This window comes from Eriocheir sinensis, chromosome 35, assembly GCF_024679095.1.
Source record: "Eriocheir sinensis breed Jianghai 21 chromosome 35, ASM2467909v1, whole genome shotgun sequence".
NCBI lineage: Eukaryota > Metazoa > Arthropoda > Malacostraca > Decapoda > Varunidae > Eriocheir > Eriocheir sinensis.
In genome coordinates this window covers 2,403,513-2,418,512 of record NC_066543.1, presented here as the reverse complement: position 1 = coordinate 2,418,512, position 15,000 = coordinate 2,403,513, and the positions used below count along the sequence as shown (strand labels likewise).

The following is a 15,000-nucleotide window of genomic DNA, read 5'->3' as shown; positions in this document are numbered from 1 at the left end:
GCGAACCCGAGCAATTCCTAGAATATGAGTATTTTTTTCATCTGATACCCCCAAAAAAATCCTAATAAAATTCTTCATATGAATAATTAATTGGATATATTTTCTGACGAACGTAAATATCAACAATATTCTAGCCGCAAACCACCTCAGAAGCAAATCTATAATAAAAATGTAATGACAACAGTAGAAGCAGGAAAAGAACAAAAACAACAAAACAGCATTAAAAAAGGAAAAAAACTCATGGAAATCCAAGCAATAGACCCATTAGTAAATAGAGGAATATAACAATAATCGAACACCTTCATTAACTTGCACTAAAAAAATTGTATTTTGAAAATTTGCAAATTGAATTTCCGTCTTTTAACAACACTCACAGAAAATGACACAACACTACTAATTAACAAAGAACAGAAACAAAGAAAAGAACGAACGAACAGCTTAATGAACATCAAAAACAAATACAATTAAACTCCTCTCATTCCCGTGCGCCCCAAACAATATCATCTGTGCTAAGTGAAAGTTCCGCCTCTCAGCTTTCGACTCTTCCGTTATGACTTCGCAGCAGCATCCCGGACACAAGGACTTTCCCGCGGCACTAACCTCTTACATTCCACGCAGCCTCGCCCAAGCAGCTGAATTTTCCGGGTCTTAGCCAAGCCTTAGATTGTAACGGGGAACTTTCATAGTGTGCGGATTTTTTTCGTTTTGTTTTTGTTTTGTTTTCTGCGGCAAACAAGAGGGGGATTTCAGCTGTCTCTTCTTATCTCCCTATTATCGTTTTCTCCTCCTCCTCCTCCTCCTCCTTCACCGTTTACATATTTCCGTCAATTATTCTTAAAATTCACATCCTTTTTCCAATTTATTTTTCTTCTCCATATCTTTCTTTCTCCTTTTCTTTTACCCTTCCTCTTATTTCTCCTCATTTCCTGTCTTTTCTTCTCCTCCTCATATTTCTTTTTCCTATTCCTCCTCCTTCTCTTCCTTCTCCGTCTCGTCTCCTCCTCTACAGGTTTCTTCCTCCTCTCTTCGCTGCTCAAGCCTTTCTTTCTCTCAGTCTTCCGGAGCAAACTTTTCTCGTCTTTCCTCCTTCAGCCGAGGAATCCGTTTTTTATTCCACGTTTCTCCGCTCTGGTTTCCCGTCTTGTTTCTTTCTTTCTTTTTTCTCCCTTCCTTCATCCTCTCCTCCTTACTTACTCTATCTCCCTCCCTCTTCCTCTCATTATTTATAACTTTGCTCCTCTACTATCTGTTATTTTTTTCAGTTATTCTTTTTCTCTCACTTTTTTTTCCCCTCCTCTCATCCCTTTACGCCAACCCAGCGTTACCAAATTATCGTACTCAACCACCCAGCAGATCGTATTTTTCGGTTTTTGACTAACAGCTATAGGAAACAAACACCAACAAGTAACGCTTTTAACGATAACTTTAACTAGAATCGCGTTATCTGTGTGCCCACGAAAGTTTTGGGCCCTGGAACTGATGAATGCGATGTTTTGAGTACGATAATATAGTAACGCTGCGCCAACCCTTCCCACTTCCCTCTATAGTTCCCTCTCCTTCCTTTCCGTCTTTTCCTTCCACCATCTCACATCATCACCTCTGTCCCTCTTCCGTCACTCTACAACACCTAGTCCATCTTCTTTCTCTCCCCTCTTCTTCCTTCCATCCCATTCTATATGTTAATCTCCCTACCTGTCTTTTCACTGAAGAATTTACCGGTGTCATTTGATTCTCCTTAAATTCTTATAGCCTATCTATCTACCTACTACCTCTACTATATTTCCCTCTAGTACTCATTATCTGCCTACTTGACTTTCTTTCTTTCTTTCTTTATGTATTTATTTATTTGTTTATTTTCCTTTCTTCGATTCTTTCTTTCTTTCTTTCTATCATTTTTTTCTTTCTTCATTTACTTCTTTATCTATTTCCCTACTTCCTTCCTTCATTCATTCATTCCTTTCTTCCTTCCTTCCTTCCTTCTTTCCATCCTTCCTTCCTTCCTTCCTTCCTTCTTTCCTTCCTTCCTTCCTTTCTATCATCCTTCCATCTCTCCTACCCTCCTACCTATTTATACGTGTACCTATCTACCTTATCTCTCTTCCTCCGTTGCTTCCCTCCTCCTCTCCCTCCTCCTCCCCGTCCCAGCACCACCACTATCAGCACTCGCCCTATCTTGCACCATTTTCTCTTCCTCCATTTCTTCCCTCTTCCCTCCCTTTCCTATCTGTCCTCACCCCCCCCCCTTTTCCTTCCCTCCTTCCCTCCTCCTCCTCCTTCAGATCCTATTCCACAACACATGCGATCACAACCTAAGGAGAAAAGGGAAAACAAAACGAAGCAATTAAAAAAACCAGCAGCATATTAAAAAAAAAACGAAAAAAAAAAAAATAATGAGAGAAGAAACAGAACAAACAAACAAACAAACAGGTAAAGCGTCGAGGCGGTGTGTGTGGATCGAGGTGAATGCCACACACAAATAGAAAGTGCCTCAAACAAACAAACACACAAACAGACAAACCAACAAACAAACATTGAGCCGCCCCCAGAGAGGCCAACATTTACTGGCTTTTCAACGAGTCTAGGAGGAAAAAAAAAAACGAGGGGAAATGCGCCCGTGTTGGGGGCTAGTGTGGGAAAAAATGTTGAAGTTGAAAATAAAAGTGTATAAAAAAACATATGATAGTGCGTGTGTGTGTGTGTGTGTGTGTGTGTGTGTGTGTGTGTGTGTGTGTGTGTGTGTGTGTGTGTTTGAATATGTATGAAAATAGTTGTATAGACATTAATATAAAGAGAACTTGATAAAAAAGACAAAATTAAGGCCAAAATTAAATTCATAAATAAATTTCCATGTACAATATTATTTAGTAGTTGAATAAATGAATAATCATATACATAAAATAAAATAGCATTAAATATAACCTACACCTTCATGAGCAAATTCTCTCCCCAATATATTAAAAGATGCGACATGATAAAAATTTCAAGCCAAAAATATTCAAATCAAAAATATTTAGAGTTGGATGCGAGATACACACCACTAACCCCCCCCTCACACCTTCCCTCCTCCCTCCCTTTCCGATCCCCCTCGATACCCTCCTCCTCTAACTCGCATTTCTTCCCAACCTTTCACTCATACCCAGGTCTCCTCCCAACTTCCTTCCCTCCTCTCTCTCTCCTTTCCTTCCCCTCTCCTCATCCCTACTTCTCTAACTCCCTCTCCCTCCTCTCTCACTTATTCTCCCTTTTCCCTCCCTATACCCTCTTTCCCTTCTCTCCCTCCCTCTCTCTCTCTCCCTCCTTCCTAACAAACCCCTCCCCCCCTCCCGCCACTCTTCCTTTCAACCGCTTCCTTTTCTGCCCTCCCTCCCCCCCCTCCTTACCTGTTTCCCCTTTTACCTTTCAATAGTCACTCTCCGTCACACACACACACACACACACACACACACACACACACACACACACACACACACACACACAAGAATGAAAACTTGATAATGAAAGATATGAAAGATTACCATAAATTAAGGTAAAAACTAGAATGAGAGAGAGAGAGAGAGAGAGAGAGAGAGAGAGAGAGAGAGAGAGAGAGAGAGAGAGAGAGAGAGAGAGAGAGAGAGAGAGAGAGAGAGAGAGAGAGAGAGAGAGAGAGAGAGAGAGAGAGAGAGAGAGAGAGAGAGAGAGAGAAGCGGAGTAGAGAGAGCGGATATCTTGAACAAAGAAACAAGAGAAAAATGAGAAAAGGGGAAGGAAAAGGAAGATTAATGAGTATGGTAATGATGATAATGATGATGAGGATGATGAGGATAATGATGCTGGTGTTTTGGTCTCGACGTCATCACCGGACTGGGAAATTAATGGAGTTCAGAGATTGATAGTGAAGGAGAAAGATGGTGGTGGTGGTGGTGGTGATGATGATGATGATGATGATGATGATGATGATGATGATGATGGTGGTGGTGGTGGTGGTGAGATGCGTACAATTAGCTCAGAGAGAATTCTTCTTTCTCTCTCTCTCTCTCTCTCACGGGTTTGAAAGTTTAGATTGTTGATTCTTCTCTACCTCACGGAACGAACGAGAGATTGTTGATTAAAAACAGAGAGAGAGAGAGAGAGAGAGAGAGAGAGAGAGAGAGAGAGAGAGAGAGAGAGAGAGAGAGAGAGAGAGAGAGAGAGAGAGAGAGAGAGAGAGAGAGAGAGAGAGAGAGAGAGAGAGAGAGAGAGAGAGAGAGAGAGAGAGAGAGAGAGAGAGAGAGAGAGAGAGAGAGAGAGAGAGATTGTTTCCACACCCAGAATGTTCAGCAACGTATCGGCTTTTAGTATTCAAACCTGCCAGGAGAAAAAAAACAGGAAAATCCGAAAAAGGGAGAAAGGAAGAGGGGAGAACATTCTTTTTCTCTCTCTCTTTTAACCATTGTCCCAGCGACCTAAACAGAGAGAGAGAGAGAGAGAGAGAGAGAGAGAGAGAGAGAGAGAGAGAGAGAGAGAGAGAGAGAGAGAGAGAGAGAGAGAGAGAGACGCGAGCTTAGAGAGAGAGAGAGAGAGAGAGAGAGAGAGAGAGAGAGAGAGAGAGAGAGAGAGAGAGAGAGAGAGAGAGAGAGAGAGAGAGAGAGAGAGAGAGAGAGAGAGAGAGAGAGAGAGAGAGAGAGAGAGAGAGAGAGAGAGGAAGGGAGGAGAGGAAAGGGAAATGGAGGAAAGAGGAAGGGATAAAGTAGGTTTGTAGAAGAGAAAGAATATGTTTGGGATAGTAGAAGGAGGAGGAGGAGGAGGAGGAGGAATGTGTGTTTGGATAAAAGAAGAGAAAAGAAGAGAAAGTGCAGAAAGAAGAGTGTAAAAGAGAGTTGTTGGAAGAGTTAAGTGATTGATGGATGGGAGAGGTGACTAACGAAGGATGGAAAGCAGGGAGGGAGGAACGGTGGGAGAGAGGTAGGAGAGGAGGGAAGGACGGAGGGAGTGACGAAAGGAGTGAGTGACAGAGAGAGGAAGGGGGGGGAGGGAAGGGAGGGAGGGTAGGAGTGAGTGACAAGCGAGGGGGAGAGAGAAGAAAGGAAAAGAGGATGATAAAATAAAAGTGAGCAAAGAAGAGCTAGTTGCTAAAGCATGAAAAGGAAGATTAAATATTTGATGAAAGGAAAAGAGAAGTAAATAAGATAGAGAAAGGAAAAGACCAGATTACAGGGAAAAGAAAGCGAGTGAAGGAATGAAAAAAAAATAGAGAAAGAAGGAAGAAAATATATGGCAGGAAGGAAAGGCGAGAGGGGGAAAAAATACACTGAATGAGAGGGAAAAATGAAAAAAATACGCATGAAAATGTTGGATGAGGACGAAATGAAGCCAGTATGAAGAAGGAAGAGGAGTATATGAATTGGGGTGAGGAAGAAAGTGAAAAAATAACACGAGAATAAAAATATCCGGTAAAAAAAACTAAATAAAGTGAGGAGGAGGAGGAGAAATAAAAACAGGAAGAGGAGGAGGAGGAAAAAAAATACAGGATGAAAGGAACAGAAAGAGAAAGTGAATAAATGTGGAAGGAGAACAAAAGAAGGTAAGAAAGAGAGAAGGAAGAGAGTATATGATGTAAGGGAAGAGATGAAAAGGAGAAGGAAAAGAGGAAAAGCGAGAAAAAATACAGAGGAAGATGTATGCCAAAAAAAAAATGTGGAAAGGGAACAGAAGAAACGAAGAAAAAGAAATGGTGGATAGTGAAGGATGCAAGTTAAGAGATAAAGAAAGAAGAGGGGAAAGAGAAGATACAAAGACTAAAAGGAAAGAAGATGGCTGCCAGATAAAAAAGGGGGAGGGGAAGGGCTTAAAACGAGAGTAAGAATGAAGCATAAAAATGAGCTAATCTCTGTTGGGGTTAGTGATTAATCCTCCATCCCTCCTTTTATCACCAGGATCTTCCTTTCCCTTTATCTCCCTCTTCATTTATCCTCCCCTCTCCAATAAATTATCATCTTTTTTATTTTACTCTTTACCTCCCATTCTTATCTCTCATTGTTTATCCATATTTAGTGTTCTCACCATCTTCTTTTTCTCTAATTTCCCTCTTCTTTTCAACCATCTTCTTCACAGCATCATTTTCACTTTACATTCCCTTTCTGCCTCCTCGTATAACCTATCTTTGTTTACTATTCTTCCTTGTCTCTTCCCTTCCCTCTTCTTTTCAACTATCAACTGTTTATTTCGCATTCACCTCCTTCCTCCTTTCCTCCTCATTCTTTTATTATTTCCCGTTATCTTGTAAATCACTATCTATCCTTATATCCTGCTCTCATATATCTTCTCTTCATTTCCCTCTTCTTTTCAATATTTTTTTTCTCTATGTCTCCTTTCTCATTTTCCGTCCTCATTTCACGCCCTTCTTCTTCCCTTCCTCGACTCTTCATTTCCCGCACGCTTCGCTATCTTCTTTTTCTTTCCACTTCTCTTTCCCATCCCTTCCTCTCCCCCTCTATTCGCTTCCATCCCATCCCCCTATCCCTCACGTTCACTCCATTTACCACCAGCCCGCAAGCGTATTGAAACGTGGTGGTGGTGGTGGTGGTGATGGTGGTGGTGGTGATGGTGGTGAAAAGGAAATTAAGGCTTTTGTTGAGTATAGGCGATTGCAGTCTCGTCTCCTGCCAAAATAGAACGAAAGAGAGAGAGAGAGAGAGAGAGAGAGAGAGAGAGAGAGAGAGAGAGAGAGAGAGAGAGAGAGAGAGAGAGAGAGAGAGAGAGAGAGAGAGAGAGAGAGAGAGAGAGAGAGAATGCCTCCATCTAATTCTAAAACTCCTGACTCAGATTGATGATGGTGATGATAATGATACGATAACGGAGGAGGAGGAGGAGGAGGAGGAGGAGGAGGAGGAGGAGGAGGAGGAGAGAGAAAGAGGTGGAAGAGAAGAAGAACAAGAACAAGAAAAAGAACATGAAGAACAAGAAGAACAAGAAGATGATGATGATGAAGAAAACAGAAAAGGAAAATGAGAATATGATAAAAAGGGGAAAAAAAGTTAAGATCCGTCAATAATGTAAAAAATTAATTAAAAAAAAAATCATCTACAGAAGGTTAATTAAGGTTATGGAAAGGTGTTTTCATTTCGGGAACGTGAAGGAGGAGGAGGAGGAGGAGGAGGAGGAGGACAGGAGGAGGAGGAGGAGGAGGACATCTCTCGAAGGTGTTGAGGATGCTTCAAGGAGACGGAGCGAGTCGTGAAAATTACTGAGAGAGAGAGAGAGAGAGAGAGAGAGAGAGAGAGAGAGAGAGAGAGAGAGAGAGAGAGAGAGAGAGAGAGAGAGAGAGAGAGAGAGAGAGAGAGAGAGAGAGAGAGAGAGAATGATCCCCTCAGCTTGTTATTTTTCACTCACTGACATTCCCTCTAACAAACCACCACCACCATCACCACCACCACTACCATTACCGTCCCTCTCTTCCTCCATCCTTCCTGCCCGTCTTTCCCTCCCCCTCATGATCGCGTCTCCTCGCCCACTCGTCCTGCCCCTCACACCTCGCATCATGCCATCACGTCGTTCAGGAAATGAAATAAAACTACGTGGAGCAATCTGAAGAAGGTCGAGGAAAATTTACGTCTCTCCTCAACCCAACTCCTTGCCTCCATTTTCCACTCCTTTCCTTTCCTTTCTTTACCTCGCTTTTTATTTCATTTAGTTTCCATTCCTTACCCGTTCTTTTCTTCTCCTTTCCTATCCTTACCTTTCCTTTCATATCCTTTCAATTCCTAACCTTTCCTTTCGTTTTCCTTACATTTCTTTTCCTTTCCATTTCTAACCTTTCATTTCATTTCCGTTTCTTTCCTTCCTTTTCCTTTCCTTTCCTATCTTACTTTTCCTTTTATTTTCTCCTTTCCTTCCATTTCCTTACCTATCCATTGCTTTGCTTTGCTTTCCTCTCCTCTCCTCTCCTCTCCTCTCCTTTCCTTTCCTTTCCTTTCCTTTCCTTTCTTTTCCTTTCCTCTCCTTTCCTTTACTTTCCTTTCCTCTCCTCCTCCTCCATCCCTGGCTTTGTATGTTTGATGTCCCTGCTGATACTGACCCTAGGATCCGATTCCCCTTGTACGAGTTGCAGATGCGTGGGAAGCCTCTGCAGGAATCAAGTATCGGGGTCACCGTCCGTAGCGAGCTGGAGCATACTAAGCACTGTAGGTCTGCTTTAATAGATGATAATACGTACTATGCTTGAGTTCATAGCGAGGATCTTTGAATGAAAGACGCCGGATGTAATGGTATCTTTCTATAGCTCGTTAGTGGGACCTCGTCGGAATTGCACAGTGCAGTTCTGGTCCCCTAATTACAAGATGGCCGTTGAATTACTGGAAAGGGTGCAGCGACGTGGTGCGAAAATGATAGCATCCTTGAGGGCTCTGTGTGAATATCCCTCCATCCATCCAACCAGCCAGTAATCGTTCGTTCCTGCCGTGCTTCCTTCCTTCCTTCCTTCTTACATTAATCCCTTCCTCTTCTTCCTTCTTCTGTCTCCTCCTTCCTCCTCCTCCTCCTCCCTCTGCAAGATTGGGGCGGCCTGGATCAGAATGCTAGGAGTTGCGTGAAATTTGGAGACAAACAGAAGCATTTGCCTCCCTTCCACTCACTTGTTTGTCCTGAATACCTCGTACCAATGCACTGCCTCGGCCCCCTTCCCTTTCCCCTTCCCCCTTCTCCCCCTTGCCCACATTGTCCTCCCCTGCTCCTACTCCCCTACCTCTACTACTAATCCCCTTTGCCTGCTCTTCCCTCTCCTTCCCTTCCCCTTTTCGCTTTCCTTCTTCCTCCACTTCCTCGATAACTATATCCTCTTCCTTTCACTATCCCGTTTCTTTCTGCTTCCCTCCCTCTGACACTGCCCTCCTCCTGCACCCTTTCATTTTTTCCTTCCCTTTCCCTTCCTGCCTATTCCCTCCCACTCTCCCTCTTGATCCCATTATTCCCCACCCCCATGCCTCCCTTTCTCAACTCCCCTCTCCCCCACCCACTGCTCCTCCTCCCCCCACCCGCCCTTTCCCCGGAAGTGTTCATGGCCCAGTTGTTAATGACAGGGATTGGGGGATGTGTGTGTGTGTGTGTGTGTGTGTGTGTGTGTGTGTGTGTGTGTGTGTGTGTGTGTGTGTGTGTGTGTGTGTGTGTGTGTGTGTGTGTGTGTGTGTGTGTGTGTGTGTGTGTGTGTGTGTGTGTGTGTGTGGTGTGTGCGTGCGAATGGTTGTGGCGTATCTGATGAATGCGAGGATTTAGAACGCTAGATAAATCTCTCTCCAGGCAAATAAATATTAACAGGCATGCAGTTACCAGATGAAACTAACGTGGATGAAGTGTATCACTATTAAATAAATTACTTAACAGAAAAATAACGTCACCACTTATGTGAAAAGCGACAATTTAAGCATTTCCACCAAGCGAACGACATTGCTACATTATAAGTTGTTCATTGTAAGGCAATAAATATTATTCCTTCCCTGCAAAACAAACCTTTTAAGGAAAGACTGTTTTGTCTTAACATATTCACTTTTAAGATACACCCCCAAGAAACACGGATCCAACATTTTAATAAACTGCATGGCTGAACGGATGAATATATCTATGTGGATGACACGTCGCGAACGAGAAATAATAGCGCGAAACTGAAACATAAACAAATAAATTCAGACTGCACCAAAATTGTTTTTCACCAACAATTGTACTACAAGAGTGGAATGACCCACCTTTGGCGGTTCACTGAAGCACGACAAATTTATTTAATAACATATTCGGCCGCCCTTTCCTTTCACTATTCAATATTTCCATACTATACAATGAGGAAAAAGTGAAAAGTTCTGGTGCTCGGCTGGTGTTGTATCTTTTAGGTTTCCGGACAAACAAAACAGGCTGGCTCATAGTGTCCGCGTGGTCCGAACATCTGTGAGAATCTATGTCTGTATGCAAATCTCTTTGTTATTGTTTCGACGGTACAATATTACGATGCTGTTGTCGGCGCACAGTGCATCGCGCAGCTAAACGCTGTAATACTCGCAATACTGCAATAAACGCACACACAGGCAAAACAATGCACACGGAAAGCAATAAAAGCAATTCAATGCGATACATCCCGATGGAACACAATGCAGACGGATATGATAGTGCATGTGTGTGTGTGTGTGTGTGTGTGTGTGTGTTGTATGAGCATAACACTAAAACACACACACACACACACACACACACACACACACACACACACACACACACACACACACACACACGGTTTACATCACATCAAACTGCCATGACGTAGGACTGAACGAGTGCAACTTGAGTGAGTGAGTGAGTGCGTGCGTGCGTTACTGACTGACTGACACACCCACTCACTCACTTACTCATTGAAGTTTCGACGCTGCAGCCTTTTCTAGCATTTTACCTGCATCCTGAGCACGTGCAGTACACAAAGGGAGGCAGCAAGGCCGTGGTGGGGGAACAATGCATCACAAAGCCACATTAAGCCGCGTAGTCTAGTATATTAAGTAGCCGAGCCTCGAAGTTCATCCCTAATTCGAGAGGCCAGCGAGCAAAGCAACGCCGAGGATGGAAAGGATGGCCTGAAGGGTGGGGGTGAAGGGACAGGGTGAAGGGTGAGACTGAAGGGTGAGGGTGAAGGGTGACTATGAAGAACAAGAAAGAAGGGTGAGTGATGGGTGACTGTGAAGAGTGACTGAAGGAGTGTGAAATCATCAATGAGTAACCAAAATACTATTTGACTGACTGACTGAATGAATGAATGACTAGCTGGAGGAACCATGTGTGTGTGTGTGTGTGTGTGTATGTGTGTGTGTGTGTGTGTGTGTGTGTGTGTGTGTGTGTGTGTGTGTGTGTGTGTGTGTGTGTGTGTGTGTGTGTGTTTCACCTTCCCCTGGGTGAGTGTAGCCCTTCGGAGCCTTCTCGAGAAGACAGGGCTATGCAGGGGCTGATTAATCCTCTCCGGAACAGCGCGGGCGACAGGGCCTCGACAAAGGGCGGCGAGAGGCGTGTCGCTGGAAGGTGATCAGGTTATGTTCACCAGTTTGTTACGTCATTCTAATTAGTACTCTCAGCAGGACACGGAAAGGAGGATGTTATACGTGAGAGAGAGAGAGAGAGAGAGAGAGAGAGAGAGAGAGAGAGAGAGAGAGAGAGAGAGAGAGAGAGAGAGAGAGAGAGAGAGAGAGAGAGAGAGAGAGAGAGAGAGAGAGAGAGAGAGAGAGAGAGAGAGAATGATAAGGAGAGAAAGGTGGGTATGGCAACTAGCAGAGGATGAGATAAATAAAAAGAAGGGAAAGAAAGGTGGATAGGACACAAAGAGCAGAGGATGTGACGTGAGGGAGCTGAAAGATAAATTAAAAGAAATGTGCGGATAGGAGACAGGGAAGAGGGTGTGGGGCAAGGAATGAGAGTAAAATGAAACGAAGAGAACGGTTGAGAGGACGGAGCAGATGATGAGCCATGAGGAGGGAAGAAATACAAAAGAAGAAAACAGGTGGATAGAGTTAGAATAAAAGGCGATTCAGGAAATGGAAAGTATGAAAAGAAGTTAATTAATGGGAAGAAAGAAATTAACTTATTTGGACATTTTGAACTTAAAGTATAAATATGTGAATAATTATTAATTTGTTCTTTTTACTAGTATTTCAGGTTTCGTTTTATATTTTCACGTTAATTTTCTATATTTGATTTTCATGTTACGACAAATTGTAACTACGCGTGCATATTGGCGAACATACCTTGAGTACAAATAACGTAAAAGGAATTAAGGAGGCTTTAAAATGACGAGGGTTCCCAATCTTGTAAAGGAAAAGAATGATCGAATGATGACAAAAGAAAAGAGAAAGAAAGACGAAGAAATCTCGTGGTAAAATAGAAAGAGTCGCTTATCATTTGTAATTAAAAAAAAAAGCTTAAATATTTCCTTTACTAAAAGATGAGGCCTTCTTCATATAAAACATCTTTGGTTTGTGTCTAATAAAAAAATATAAAAAAGAGGAATTGTAAAATCAAAGATCCACAGAACAGCACTTTTTAGGAACAAATGAATTATTTTGTCTTTCATTTGTATATTATTTCTCATTTGTCAGGTTTATTAACTAAATACTATGGATTGTGCTTTCTGTACTGCTCTGTGCCCTCCATGTCCGACATCAAGCCAATTAAATGGTATTTGTTGTACATACATGTTTGCTTTGATACTTTTAATTATCGATGTTGACTAAAATTTCGCCGTATGCACTTATATAAAGGTATTGTTATTATTATTATTATTATTATTATTATTATTATTATTATTATTATTATTATTATTATTATTATTATCACTATTATTATTATTATTATTATTATTATTATTATTATTATTATTATTATTATTATTATTATTATTATCATTGTTATTATTAATATTGCCATTATTATTACTATTATTATCGTTGCTGTTAATATTACCCTCCAATTATTATACGTGCAATCATCATCATCATCATCAAGTGTGTCTCGGGGTAATGGAGCAGAATCTGCTAGGATTGACACTCCCACCGGGCGGCGCGGGTTCATGGCCATCCCGGACGAACAGTGGCCTTGGAGGGGGAGGGGAGCCTTGAGGAACGCGAGGCCACTGCGGGGTTGTTGCCCTACGACAGCCACGTCAGGGCAGGTAAATGACACGCCTCAAGGTTAGTTTGTTTGTGTGCGGGGAGCGTCTGAGGGTCTCTTTATCTCTGCATCTGTGTCTGTCGGTGTCTGCCTCCGTGCGTGTGTGTATGTCTGTCTCCATCTATCCAGACACACACACACACACACACACACACACACACACACACACACACACACACACACACACACACACACACACACACACACACACACACACACACACACACACACAAGGGAGCATTGCAGCCTTTAGCGTGACCGAGAAAGAGGAGGTGAAAGGGAAGGAGAGAGAGAGAGAGAGAGAGAGAGAGAGAGAGAGAGAGAGAGAGAGAGAGAGAGAGAGAGAGAGAGAGAGAGAGAGAGAGAATTATTTAACATGCTAAATTTCCCCAATCCTAACAACTTCAAAATTTCTCTAGGTCGACCATTATAAGTGTGAAATAAACATCTCACCTTGGAGTTGGGAAAGAAAAAGTGCTCTTTGAACAAATCTACGGATCCACCCATTCGCGTTTCGTTACCTTTCGTTTCCATTAGTTAACATTTCTCTTGAACCTACAGTCGACGAGGTGCGTAGTTCCCTAAAGCGAGTGGCAGAGAAGAGGGGTGAGGGTTGAGAATGGAAGGAGGGAGAGGAATGGGGCTTGAGAGGAATGGGGCATGTGACAGGGAATGATGGGAACGAAACGAGGGTGGGAAAGGGAGAAGACAGGTAAATGACGACCAGGGTTCAGGAAAGGATGTGAATGTGGGAGGAAAGGGAGGGAAATGAAAGGAAGAGAAGTGATGACAGATGCAAATAAGACGAGATAAAGAAAACAGATAAAAAGGAGGAGAGGGAGGAAGGAGATGTAAGGGATGCTGAGAGATTAAAGAGAAAAACGAGACATTGAAAGGTAGGGAGAGAAAATACGTGACGGGAGAGAGTTGATGAAAGGAGAAACAGGAAGGAGTAAGGGGAGAGAAATGGGTGAGGCGGAAATAAAGAAGAGGTGAAGGTAAGGGAGGAAGAAAGGGCAAGCGAAGGGAAATAGAGGGAAACAAGAGGAAAACCAAAGAGAGGGTATGGAAAAAAATACAAAAGAGAGTGAGAGAGAGACGAAGAGAAAAATAAAAGGGAAATACTGTGAGTGGAAAGAAGGGAAATGGAGGGGAAGAGAGGGGAGCGGTGGAAAGGGGGGACCTGGGAGGCAGAGAGGGGAAGGTGAAACTGTCAACATGGGGTTTTAGGGAAATGGAGCCGCCTTTCATTTGATGTTTTGACAAGTGTTTCAAAAATACCCTGATCGACGGAAATTAAAAGTGGGCTGTGTGTGTGTGTGTGTGTGTGTGTGTGTGTGTGTGTGTGTGTGTGTGTGTGTGTGTGTGTGTGTGTGTGTGTGTGTGTGTGTGTGTGTGTGTGTGTGTGTGTGTGTGTGTGTGTGTGTGTGTGTGTGTGTGTGTGATATAAAAGAATAGAGATACGGGAAAATATATACACAGACAGATACATAAATATGGAAAATGAAACAAAGAAAAAAAGAAAGATAAATAAATAAACTGAGACAGACAAAACAACCAAACAAACAGACAGAGACATACTACAACACAAACATAATGCTCTTAAAAAAAAAACATACGCACGCCACCATTACCAAAATAAGAAAAAAATTATAACGATGAAATAAAATGGTCCGTTGCAGGTCTTACACTGTCATTAAGACCTATTGTGACTGTCAAATGGCTGCCCCAAACTTTTTTAATAGAAACGAGAGAGAGAGAGAGAGAGAGAGAGAGAGAGAGAGAGAGAGAGAGAGAGAGAGAGAGAGAGAGAGAGATAGAGAGAGAGAGAGAGAGAGAGAGAGAGAGAGAGAGAGAGAAAGGTAAGCAGTAGGAATGAAAAATAGGAAAAGGAAAGAGGAAAAGAATATAGAAAAGGAAAACGGACAGAGGAAAGGGAGAGAGAGAAGATTTGTCCCCACATTGCCTTTAGTAAATTGGATAACTTTTACTGTTCAAACTGCATTGTCAAAACTAACACACGGACGGACAATATAAGTTAAGGAAAGAGCATCATTACTTAACAAAAGACCAAGGACCTGGCAGTTCTCTCTCTCTCTCTCTCTCTGTGTGTGTGTGTGTGTGTGTGTGTGTGTGTGTTCCCTATTGCCGCACATGAAAAGAAACACCGCTCGGTTCGCCACTCAATCAAAGAAAAAATTCAGGTTGACAAAAACATGGCCAGGTGACGCACTTCTCTGACGCAAAGCTCGCCTACCTGCTAATAAGCGAGGCTCACCTGGTGAAGTCACTCGTGTGCAATACGTGTGTGGGGGGGGAGGGGGGCGGGACTAAGTCTGGCACAACTCTTGTTATTGT

General features: G+C 42.7%; 1 long non-coding RNA gene across 1 annotated transcript in view; it reads right to left on the bottom strand.

Annotated features, from left to right (window-relative positions):
• The window catches only part of LOC127007251 (uncharacterized), a 294,850-nt gene that overhangs the window by 1,345 nt on the left and 278,505 nt on the right, over window positions 1–15,000 (bottom strand). The gene's annotated exons all lie outside the window — the stretch shown is intronic.